We start from the raw sequence: 12,199 nt of genomic DNA, 5'->3' as shown, positions 1-12,199 counted from the left end.
GGGTCGGAGTCAGAGGAGACGGATGAGAGTAACTCCGATACTAGCACCCCAGCAGCTGAGTATATTCCGCAAAGTGGCGGGAACGGATACCGGATGTCTTTATCGTCTCGGACGTACCACGCGCTAGAGGTGTACGAGATGGAAGCGGAGTCTACCTCGGAGGATGAGTCCCCGCCTGCCGTTGGGAGAGTGATAGTGCCAGTCTGTCGGCGCTGTGGTCTGCCTGGGCCCTTTGCCAGTGTGTGCCCAGGAGGCACCCGGCCTTAAAGAGACCGGGGTCCGAAAGTGAGTTAACAAGTTCAAAGTTTTAAGTTAAGAATTGACTGTTTGAAGTCCGGTCACCCTTGTTGAACGTCCTCATGTTTCCAGAGGAGGCCATCGGCACCGCAGGTGGAGGGCGGCAGGGCAGTTGAAAAAGTTAAGTGTTAAAAAGCTCCGTTCTTGTTGAACGTCTTCACCCCTGCCTGTTGAAAGTGAAGAGGCCATCAGGGGTCGGAGCCCCTGGTGGAGGATGGAGCCGGACCCGGAGGAGTAGCTGTACCCGCACCGCCAGCAGTAGGAAGACGGAGTCTTTTGGACAGTGCAGCCCGTGAGTGCAGGTGGCATTGGGGACCCGTGTTGTTCGGCGGTGGTCTTGTGGGAAAAGCTGCAGAAGGAGGCTGCCCCGGCAGCGGTATTGAAACGTTTTGTTATATTTAAATCCACCTTCTTGTTGTGCACCGGCACGGCCTCTGGAGAGGCTCATTGGAGGAAGGGCCTGCGGTAGAGTAGGCCGAGGCCCAGTCACTATTGCAACCGGTGACTAACCTCCAGGCCAGGGGTCCCTGGACTATGGAGCCCTGGGCAAGGGCTGCCGGGTAAGGAACTTTTTGCCTGGCAGCCTTTGGGCAAGGGGTGTCCACCAGTTTTAGAAGTGGCACCAGGGAACAGGTTGTTTTCGATGGCGGGTGCAACAGGGAATGTGGTCCGTTCCATTTTTGCAACGTTTAAGAAAGGTGCCTCCCATAAAGGGAAGAAATGTTTAAATGTTTTTATGTTTTATATGTTACCCCTTTTTCTATTTGCAGTTGCAGTTAAAATAAATGCCGGTGGTCGGACAGCCCGCGGACGGTCTGTATTAAACCAAGGGGGAATGTGACACCCTGGTGCCGCCAGGTGATCACACACCAAATAGGCCCCCGCACAACACCTTCCCTCAGGGTTACACCAAGCCAACAAAACCCTAGTAACCCCCCCCCCCCCCAGGGTAGGACAGGCACACCAGTGGGCGGGACCAGGCGGATGGAGAACGCCCACCTAGGGGGTCTAGAGAACCAGGGGCGGAAAAAGAGTCAGTTTGAGTTCAGTTTGAGCTAAGTTCAAGTCGAGTTCGAGTGAGGAGCAAGAGGAGAGGAGAAAAGTGCAAGTGAAGTCAGAAAGGAAAAGCGTCGGGGTTGGAGCCCCGGCGTGCTGGCTAGGTGGCAGACGGTGGTCCATGTGTCAGGAGACGGGAAGACGGCTGCTGGAGATCCGAGGTGGACTGGGACAGGGTAGGAGCCCGCCGGTACCGACACCGGAGAACCGACCTGGAAACAGTGCACAGAGGGTGTAACTGGACCCCGAAGCAGAGTCTGGAACCACCGGCTTTGGTAATTTACCAGTTGAGGACAGGATTACAGGTCCTGTCCCACCCAAAGTCCCAAAAGGCAGACAACAGCCCACTGCGGGGAATAGGGCATCTGCCAGGGCCCCTTTAGATCCCAAGAGTCAGCGTCTGCGGGCAAGGCTCCCATCCATAGTTCTGGGAGCAGACTCCTGAGTTCCACACCGAGAAGTCCAAAGAGAACTAAAATAGTACAGAGGAAAGTGACACAGACCATCACCCCGGGTGAGGGACCAGAGTACACCCGGCCGCGGCGGCGGGCCACCGACACTTTGGTTTACCATTGGACTCGTGTGATTCATTTGACTGTGAGTAAGCTAACATCCCCCGGTCTGACCAGGTGCGCCGGCCCCCTGCAAGCCACCATCCTCAGCACAGAGACACTGGGCCCCGGGGCATCCATCCCTACCCACGGAGGGGTTAATATCCTGCTGCTATCCCATCGCCCCCAAGTTCTCCCCAACAGCAGCGGTGGTGCTACATTTCACCCCCCACCGTGGGCGGCGTCACGAAGTACCTACGGCAATCACCGTACATAATCGTCCCCCCTATTATTCGATGTGTCCGCGCGACCCCCGGGTCCGGAAGATCCCTTGAGCCACACTGCGGGTCCGGATCCGAGCAGCCCGGCTGCTGGCGTGGGGGCGGCACAAGGGGGTGCCTTATAGACGGCTGCCATCACTGATCTAGTACTTAGTGGCAGCTATAGGCTGCTATTAACTCCTTATTATCCCGATTGCCACCGCACCAGGTAGTCGGTAAGAGCCAGGTAAAGTCCTGGGACTGTCGCATCTAATGGATGCAGCAATTCTGGGTGGCTGCTGGCTGAAATTTTTAGACTAGGGGCTCCCAATAACGTGGGTCTCTGCAGCCTGAGAATACCAGCCTACAGCTGTGGAGCTTTATCTTGGCTAGGTATCGGGGGGACCGTACGCAGTTTTTTTTAAATTATTAATTTTACTGTACTATATAGACTCGCCCACTGGCGGCTATGTTTGGTTGCAGTCAGACAGCTGTCATTCATCATGGGGGTGTGTCTGACTGCAACCAATCACAGATGCCAGTGAGCGAGGGAAGCAGTGAATATGTATTAGCCTAATGAGTGGCTGGCTCGGGTAGAAGAAAGAGCTGCCGCGGGAGCAGTGTGAGCCGCCCCAGTAATCGGTGAATATGTAGTGCTTGCTCCTAACCCTTTGCGCTGGATTCTGTTCCCCATAGACGTTATATGGGGACGAGCATCTGGCCAGATACTGTGGACTGTGTATAAAATGCCTCCTTCAGTTTTTTTGGCGGTTTGCAAAAAAACCCTGTAAGTCACACAGATTGCACATAGACCATATACGGAACGGATGCAGTTGTCACTCAGATGCATTAGTGGAAAAACTGGGCCGTTTTTTTGCAGACTGCGAAAAACGGAACGGTCATGTGAATGTAGCCTAAACATACTGCTAGAGCTACAATGGACTGGTTTAGATCAAAGGAAAGACCCTAATCTTGGAATTTGAAAGTTGCTATGCATTGTGTAAGTAATGCCAAACTAGCAGTCATCCCCGTGCTCTGATAAGTATCATAATGTAAAAAAAAAAACATAACACAGAATTTTCTTCAATTTTCATTTATCCAGATTAAGTTTTCATGGAAATAAAGTAGTAGTTATTATTCAAACCTCACATTGACAATAGTGTGTAAATTTAATAGATGCAAAGTAGGCAATTCCCAATATCTTCACTGCATCCGGAGCAAATGGCAGAGACGGTGTTCAGACAACAGAAGGGTCTGCACATATGGGGATGTTTTGGGCCCATTTTTACTTTGCAAATTGATAGAAATAAAGTGACTGACCTAATGACCATTCTAAATCAAGACTTATCGTGACCACTCTGACTTCAAAACAATATCAAGGAATCAATTTGTCTATGTACTCTACAAACAGTTATTGCAGGAGGTTGTATTAGTCATCTGAAAGAACCACACATCTTCTGTGCTTTAGGTTTACGCAAATCCTTCTGTTGCTTCAAATAATCCCAGACACTTGATGCTGAGATCAGGGTTCACGGCTAGGACTCCTTAAAGCCCTGTCACACATACAGATAAATCTGTGGCAAATCTGTGGCAAATCTGTGGTTGCAGTGAAATTGTGGACAATCAGTGCCAGGTTTGTGGCTGTGCACAAATGGAACAATATGTCCATGATTTCACTGCAATCACAGATCTGCCAAAGATTTATCTGTGTGTGTGACAGGGCCTTTAGTCTGTTTTATGCTGAAAATAGTTCTTAATGACATTGGCTGTATGTTTGGTGGTCATTGTCCTGCTGCCGAATTAATATTACATCATGCAATAACAGCAGGGAGGCGTCTGTTTGGCTTTAAATACATTCTATAGCAGAACAATGACTCCAATCATACAGCCAATGTCATTAAAGGAGCGGAGAAGCAGAAGAAGACCTTACCCTCTAATCCCACCCAGATGCACAAGCGATGCACGATGATGTCATCATGAAAACTTTAACCCTCCGTCACATACAATAGGCCTGACAGGCACATCTCTTTTACTTTCATTTCTCCTTCCTCACCAGATTGTGAGGAAATCCCCTCCCTCCAGGTAGTCTCCTGTCTCTAGCAGCTCTGTGAAACCTCATACCACATATGGATTGCAGAGCTTCAGGAGGACAGATATAACTGCGCTAATCTCTCAGGCTCATTGTATGTGAACACGTCACACTCAATAAGGTTGGTATTTTATGTTTTTATTCATCACATGCTCTGCAAGTGTAATTTTTCTGGGGAAACTTCAGGATCTAATTCTGATTGAATATGTGTTTAATAGTACTTAAGGTACCTTAAAATTAAGTTTGTTTCCATAAATTTTCTTTGCAGAGTTTTTTGACAGAGTCGAACTGGGGACTATTTGGCGGGAGTTTTGAAATGTTTGTATTTCAGAGTTATTAGTTTTATGTTAAGTAAATGGGTTTTTTTTTGCACCTGATTATGTGTAGTCTCTTTTATTACATCCCTATGAAGGTCACTGATCACTTTTAGAGCACTGAAATTGCAAACATTAGATATTATAGGTATTTTTCTAGCCTGCGCCTGACAGTCACATTGTATATGAACTCGTTAGAACTGATATTGTATGTGACGGAGGGTTAATTGAAGATTTTGCAGATTTCCTCACTGCAGGTATCCATTTAATTGGCATCACAGTGATATTCAGAGTAGAGAAGGCCATACTAACTACAAAAGATATACAGCTGCACACTGAAATTCTAACAGTGAATAAGGGAACTCTGCTATTGCATTACTGCTATAGGAATATTTACCAGAGTTCCCGTATTCATTGTTAGCATTTCAGTGTGCAGCTGAATATATTTTTGTAGTTATAATGTGTTTTTAGCTAGCACCTGTTCAGACCTGTGGGATGTGCGGGTCAGTCTTTTATATATTTATAATGCTTCTCTACTCTGTCTGAAGATAAAAGCTCTTCTAGTGTATGTATAGTAATTGAGGTTTGTTGCCTCTTTTAAGGCTAGAGTGTTCCCACCAAATATTGATTTGATTTACATTTCTCATTTGTTCACTCACTTTGTATTTTGTTAACTGATAAAAAAAAACTACCAACCAACACTTCTATTTGTGATACATTCTTACTTTGCAGCATCTGTTTTACACCTACCTAAATCTTTTGCACAGAACTGTATGTGTGTGTGTGTGTGTATATATATATATATATATATTACTTTTTACAGTGATCATTGAGCAGAGTTAATCGTTGGTTGATTTCATTGTAAAGGACTGTTACAGTTTTGTCAAAATTCCCTTTGTTTCCTCAAAATAAATCAATTTTTGTCAATACAAGGCAAAAAGAGTATTTTTCCATTTGAATTATGCTTTTGAAAATATGTTGCAATACTTGTGCATTGCATTATATGGGGTTAATTTGCAGGATAATAGCGCTCTGAACCTGCCTGGGGCGAATTCAGTCACCGCTTTGTGTATAGTGAGCAGTGGCTGTAACCCTCGGCACTGACTGACAGTAGGCTCTAATGCCGAGTGGCTGTTATGCCGGCGTCACACGGTACGATCTATTGTGCGAGCAATTGCCCCCATCGTTTGTGCGTCATGGGCAATTAGTTGCCCATGTCGCCCAAAGTCGTTAACCCCTGTCACACGTACTTACCTCACGGACGATGTCGCTGTGGGCGGCGAACATCCACTTCCTGAAGGGGGAGGGGTGTTCAGCGTCATAGCGACGTCACACAGCGGCCAACCAATAGAAGCGGAGGGGCGGAGATGAGCAGGACGTAAACATTCCACCCACCTCCTTCCTTCTGCATTGCCGATGGGACGCAGGTAAGCTGTGTTCATCATTCCCGGGGTGTCACACACTGCGATGTGTGCTGCCTCGGGAACGTGGAACAACCGGCGCAGAGAAGAAGAAACGACTTTATGAAAATGAACAACGTGTCAACGAACAACGATAAGGTGAGTATTTTTGCTTGTTCACCGTTGCTGTCACACGCTACGATATATCAAACGATGCCGGATGTGCGTCACTAACGACGTGACCCCGCCGACATATTGCCCGATATATCGTACCGTGTGAAGCTGGCATTAGTCAGTGCTAAGGATACAGCCACGGCTCAGTATACACTGAGCGTATACATAGAGCATTGGCTGAACTGGCCCCGCTGCCATTCTGATGACTGGAAGTCAAACGGTGTGTTCACAGTGACTTCCTCAGCTTCATTTAAATAAATGGCTCTACTGAGGTTCCAGTCGCAATCCTGTTTTTGCTGATTCCAACAGAAATCCCTATATAGTGATCAGCTGAGCGCACTGTATGATTGTGAACCTAGCCTTGTCAGACATTCATGCAGCTCATGTATTTCATTCCCAAAACATTTATTTAGATTGGATACAAATGTATCCATTTTCTGTCAACTACAACCTCCAAGAATACTCATACAGTGGGTATGGAAAGTATTCAGACCCCTTTAATTTTTTCACTCTTTGTTACATTGCAGCCATTTGGTAAATTCAAAAAAGTTAATGTATTTCTCATTAATGTACACCCTGCACCCCATCTTGTAAAAAAAAAAAAAAAAAAACAGAAATGTAGAATTTTTTGCAAATTTATTAAACAAGAAAACCTGAAATATCACATGGTCACAAGTATTCAGACCCTTTGCTTAGTATTGAGTCGAAGCACCCTTTTGAGCTAGTACAGCCATGAGTCTTCTTGGCAATGAGGCAACAAGTTTTTCACACCTGGATTTGGGGATCCTCTGCCATTTGGGGATCCTCTGTCATTCATTGAGGATCAGAAGGAAATGGACAGCATGTGGCTTGGGCTGCTTTCACACTACGTTTTTTTAACATGCGTCCTGAATGGTTTTTTTTAACGCAAAAACGGATCTTGTGTAAATGCGTTTTCATTTCAATGCATTTGCAATGGACTCGCGTCAACATGCGTTCACGTGAGTTATAGTGAGGATCCAGCAACTTGCAGTTTTTTAACATTTTTCAAAAACGCTACTTGTAGCGTTTTTGAGCTGCGTCCAAATACTGCAAATTGCTGGATCCTGACTATACTGCACACAAACGTACGTGACCGCTGACATGCTCATAGACAGGATCCTGCTTGCTCTACTGAGCATGCCCAGAAACCAGCCTCGGGTGATTAGTCCCTCTCTCCCCCTCCCTCTCTCCCCCTCCCTCTCTCCCCCTTCCTCTCCCCCGCCTGAGAGCTGCGGACACTCGTAACCAAGATAAATATCGGGTAACCAAGCAAAGCGCTTCTCGTAGTTACCCGATGTTTATGTTGGTTACGTGTGCAGGGAGCAGGCAGCCCGACTCCTAGCACCTGCGGATGCTCGTAACCAAGGTAAATATCGGGTATCCAAGCAAGTTACCCGATGTTTACCTTGGTTACGAGCCTCCGCAGCTGTCAGAAGCCGGCTCCCAGTCTATCACATTCAGTTCCACTGACTCCCGATCACATGACTCCAATGCCCGCCCATAAACTTAAAGTGACAGGATCCTGCAAAATAACACATGCGTTTGCATGCGTTTTTTTGCTGTAAAAGCAGGATTTGCTTTTACAGCAAAAAAAACGTTCATGACGCATGTTAAAAAAACGTAGTGTGAAAGCAGCCTAAAATAGGAGTGTCTGAGCAAAGGGTCTGAATACTTATGAGCATGTGATATCAGTTTTTCTTGTTTAATAAATTTCCAAAAATTTCTACATTTCTGGGTTTTTTTTCTGTTGAGATGGGGTGCAGGGTGTACATTAATGAGAAAAAAGATTTTTTTTTTTTTTTAATTTACCAAATGGCTGCAATAAAACAAAGTGAAAAATTTAAAGGGGTCTGAATACTTTCCGTACCCACTGTATATTACCGTACTTAAAAGGAATATGTCACCACATTTGACCTATCTAAACTATTAATATGGGCATGCAGGTTATAGATTGCTGAAAAATGGCTTGCCTCATAACAGATGCCTTGTTGTGGATAAATCATCTTTTATTGTTTAATGTAAATGAGCTCTTCCAGGCTATGGGGGGGATGTTGTTGAAGATATTATTTAAATTAAAAGAGGACGTTACCAGTGTGAGAAAAGTAACTAACACAGAACAAGAGAAATTAACTTTGTCTTCTTACAAAAAGGTTTTCTAAAGCTCTCACAGCTTTGCTGTATTGCAACAATATTGCAACCCTGGCTGCCTGTGAGATTAAGGGCGGCTTTGCACACTACGACATCGCAGGTGCGATGTCGGTGGGGTCAAATCGAAAGTGACGCACATCCGGCGTCACTTGCGATGTCGTAGTGTGTAAAACCTTTTTTGATACGATTAAGGAGCGCAAAAGCGTCGTTGTCGTATCCTCGGTGTATTCTCCGACATTTCCATAATGCCGATGCAGCGACAGGTACGATGTAGTTCCTCATTCCTGCGCCAGCACACATCACTGTGTATGAAGCCGCAGGAGCGAGGAACATCTCCTACCTGCGTCCCGGCTGCAATGAGAAGGAAGGTGGGCGGGATGTTTACGTCCCGCTCATCTCCGCCCCTCCGCCGCTATTGGCCGCCTGCCGTGTGACGTCGCTATGACGCCGCACGACCCACCCCCTTAGGAAGGAGGCGGGTCGCCGGCCAGAGCGACGGTCACAGGACAGGTGAGTGCATGTGAAGCTGGCATAGCGATAATGTTCACTACGCCAGCTATCAAAAGATATCGTACCTGCGACGGGGCGGGGACTATCGCGTGCGACATCGCATCATCGACTTGCGATGTCGCAACATGCAAAGCCCGCCTAAGGCCGGGGCCACACGGGGATCTACTACGATCCTCGCATGACACTCGGCTCACACTAGCAGTACTGCAGGTGCCGATTGTCATGCGAGTGTCACTGCGACTGAGGTCCAATCAGGAGATCGGACCTCAGCTGCGGTGGGCGGGCCGGCGCTGAGGAGAGGGCCGGCGCTGAGGAGGGGAGGGCCGGTGCTGCGGAGGGAAGGGCGGGCGCTGAGGACGGGAGGGGGGGCGTATTTACCTCCCTCTCTCCTCTGTTGCCGGCTATTGCCATTCTCGCTCTGCACTCGCGGTATACCGGTGTAATGCGAGTGCAGCGCGATTTTTCTCTCGCCCCATAGACTTGAATGGGTGTGAGAGAAAAAGACTTGCATTACACTCGCAGCATGCTGTGATTGTTTTCTCGGTCCGATTAGGTCTGAGAAAATAATCGCTCATGGGAGCTGGGACGTAGGCTAATATTGGTCCGAGTGGAATGCGATAAAACATCGCATTACACTCGATCCGATTTTCATGCAGTGTGTCTTAGGCCTAAAGCTGAAGCTGAGAGGCACCTGCAGAAGTCTCAGTTAGGGCTCTTTTCCACTTGCATACCGCTTCCGATGCAGGGGCATCGAAAGCGATATGGTAATGACCCCCTGCTGCAGTGTCAGCCGAGGGTCATGCGACTATCATGCAATCTTGCGATCGCATCACAGATACAGAGAAGATGAAGGGAGCATCTTTTCCCATCTCCTCCATTGTCTGTCTCTGTGTGCACCGCACTGTAGTTGCATAACATGCGAGTGCAGTGCGAATTTACACACACAAGAGCCGAGACTCAGTGCAAAACGCAGCATGCTGTGATTGCACCAAGAGCATGATTCGTGTGGAGAAAATCAGCACAGAGGATACTGCCTCATTAATTAACACCGGTGCGAGTGCAATCCGATTTTTTTATCGGATTGCACTCACACATGAAAATTGCAGGTGGAAAAGAGCCTTTATATTCACACACAGCTTTGTAGTGAGATCTGGAGAGCAGCCATCAAACTGGTAACGCCCCTTTTATTTAACCTTTTCATTACACATGACATACTGGGTACGTTATCGATCGTGTGAGGTTAATCCCTGCAGGCTGCCGTGGGCAGTCTGCGGCGATCAGCGCACATCTCAGCTGATTTCAACAGGTGAGATGTGTGACTGCCAGGCGTGAGTGGAATTGTTCCACCTGCGCCTATTAACCCCTTACATCTTGCTGCCAAAATCTGACAGCAAGCTGTATGAGCGTGCCGCCATTAGCATAACTTACCCACCCCCATCAGAAGTCGCATGACGTGATCACGTGACTTCCGGTGGTTGCCATGGTAACACAGGGTCATGTGATGACTCCTATAGCTATCATGAGTCACTTTCTCTCACTGTCGGTAGAGGGCAGTGTGTGAGAGTAAAGCCACTTTTCTCCAGATCTCAGCTGTGTAGCTGTGATCTGGAGAAATGGAAGAGCGATCAGACTGCTGATCATTATTGACCCCTAAGGGGACTAGTAAAACAAAAAAAAAGTTAAAAAAGTTTTAAAAAATTAAAAAATAAATAAAATCACCCCCCATTCGGCCCATTGAAAATTAAAGGGTTAAAAAAATGAAAAATATACACATATTTAGTATCGCGGCATTCAGAAATGCCCGATCTATGAAAATATAAAATCAATTAATCTGATTGGTAAACGGTGTAGCGTCAAAAAAAAAAATCCAAACGGCAAAATTACGTTTTTTTAGTTGCCGCAAATTTTGTGCAAAATGCAATAACAGGCGATCAAAACGTAGCTTCTGCACAAAAATAGTACCATTAAAAACGTCATCTCGCAAAAAATAAGGCATCACTGAGCCATATATCCAAAAAAATGAGAACGCTATGAGTGTTGGAAAATGGCGCAAAAAGTGCGCCACTTTTTTTGGACAACCTTGTGAATTTTTTTTAACCCCTTAGATAAAAGTAAACTTATTCATGTTTGGTGTCTAGAAACTCACACCGACACATCAGTTTTATCATATAGTAAACATGGTGAATAAAATATCCCAAAAACTATTGCGCGATCACACTTTTTTTTGCAGTTTTTCCGCACTTGAATTTTTTTGCTGTTTTCCAATACACTATATGGTAAAACTCATGGTTTCATTTAAAAGTACAACTCGTCCCGCAAAAAAAATAGGCTCTCGGAAGAAATAGAAGAAAAAACCCCAAAAAAACGGAAAATCACCTGGAGGTAAAAGGGTTAAAATAATCTCAGGAGACGGAGTTATCTTCAAGGCAGCATCCGCCCCATAGCCTGGAAGAGCTCATTTATATTAAGTGCTAAAAGATGATTTATCCACAACGCATCTGATATGAGACATGAAGGTATGACTTTTTCAGCAATCTATAACCTGTATGCCCATAGTAATAGGTTAGGGGTACTTTGCACGCTGCGACATCACTAGCCGATTGTAGCGATGCCGAGTGCGATAGTCCCCGCCCCTGTCGCACATGCGATATCTTGTGATAGCTGCCGTAGCGAACATTATCATTAAGGGGGCGGGTCGTGCAGCGTCACAGCGACGTCACACGGCAGGCGGCCGTGTGCTGCTGCAGGAACGAGGAACAACATCGTATCTCCTATTGGTGCGACATTATGGAAATGTCCGACACTGCACAGATCACCGATTTACGACGCTTTTGCGATAGTTTATCGGTGCATCTAGGCTTTACACGTTGCGACGTCGTTACTGGCGCCGGGTGTGCGTCACTTTCCATTTGACCCCAACAATATCGCAGTAGCGATGTCGCAACGTGCAAAGTACCCCTTAGATAGGTCAAATGTGGTGACATATTCCCTTTAATAGTAATACTTCACAGCAGTATGTGGATATGTGATAAAATAATAATGTAGATCAACATTTCTGCTTAAAAACACAACATGATTCCTGTAAGGTCTAAAGGCTCAGTTGAAATACAGCAGATAGAGTATGAAAATCTGCACCATGTTTTCAACTGGATATTATTTCAATCATGTGTAAATGGGTTTTGAAAACTACATATAGTTCTGTATATCCTGCGGATCAGAGTGTGTATCAAGTTTTTTTTATCTTAATATTTCTTTGAATTAGTACACTTTATGTGCTAGGACTGAGATTCCGAATAAAATGTACAATTGGTTGTCAAACGATTTCGATCTTGTGCACTGCTGTTTGCCATAGAGAAAGCCAGTTCTTTAGTTTCTCCTT

General features: G+C 46.1%; 1 protein-coding gene across 1 annotated transcript in view; it reads right to left on the bottom strand.

The window, feature by feature from the left end:
* LOC142312713 (uncharacterized) overlaps window positions 1–12,199 on the bottom strand; it is a 103,675-nt gene that overhangs the window by 74,353 nt on the left and 17,123 nt on the right. The gene's annotated exons all lie outside the window — the stretch shown is intronic.

This window comes from Anomaloglossus baeobatrachus, chromosome 5, assembly GCF_048569485.1.
Source record: "Anomaloglossus baeobatrachus isolate aAnoBae1 chromosome 5, aAnoBae1.hap1, whole genome shotgun sequence".
In the NCBI taxonomy this organism is placed as follows: domain Eukaryota; kingdom Metazoa; phylum Chordata; class Amphibia; order Anura; family Aromobatidae; genus Anomaloglossus; species Anomaloglossus baeobatrachus.
This window is presented reverse-complemented; position numbering and strand designations above follow the sequence as displayed.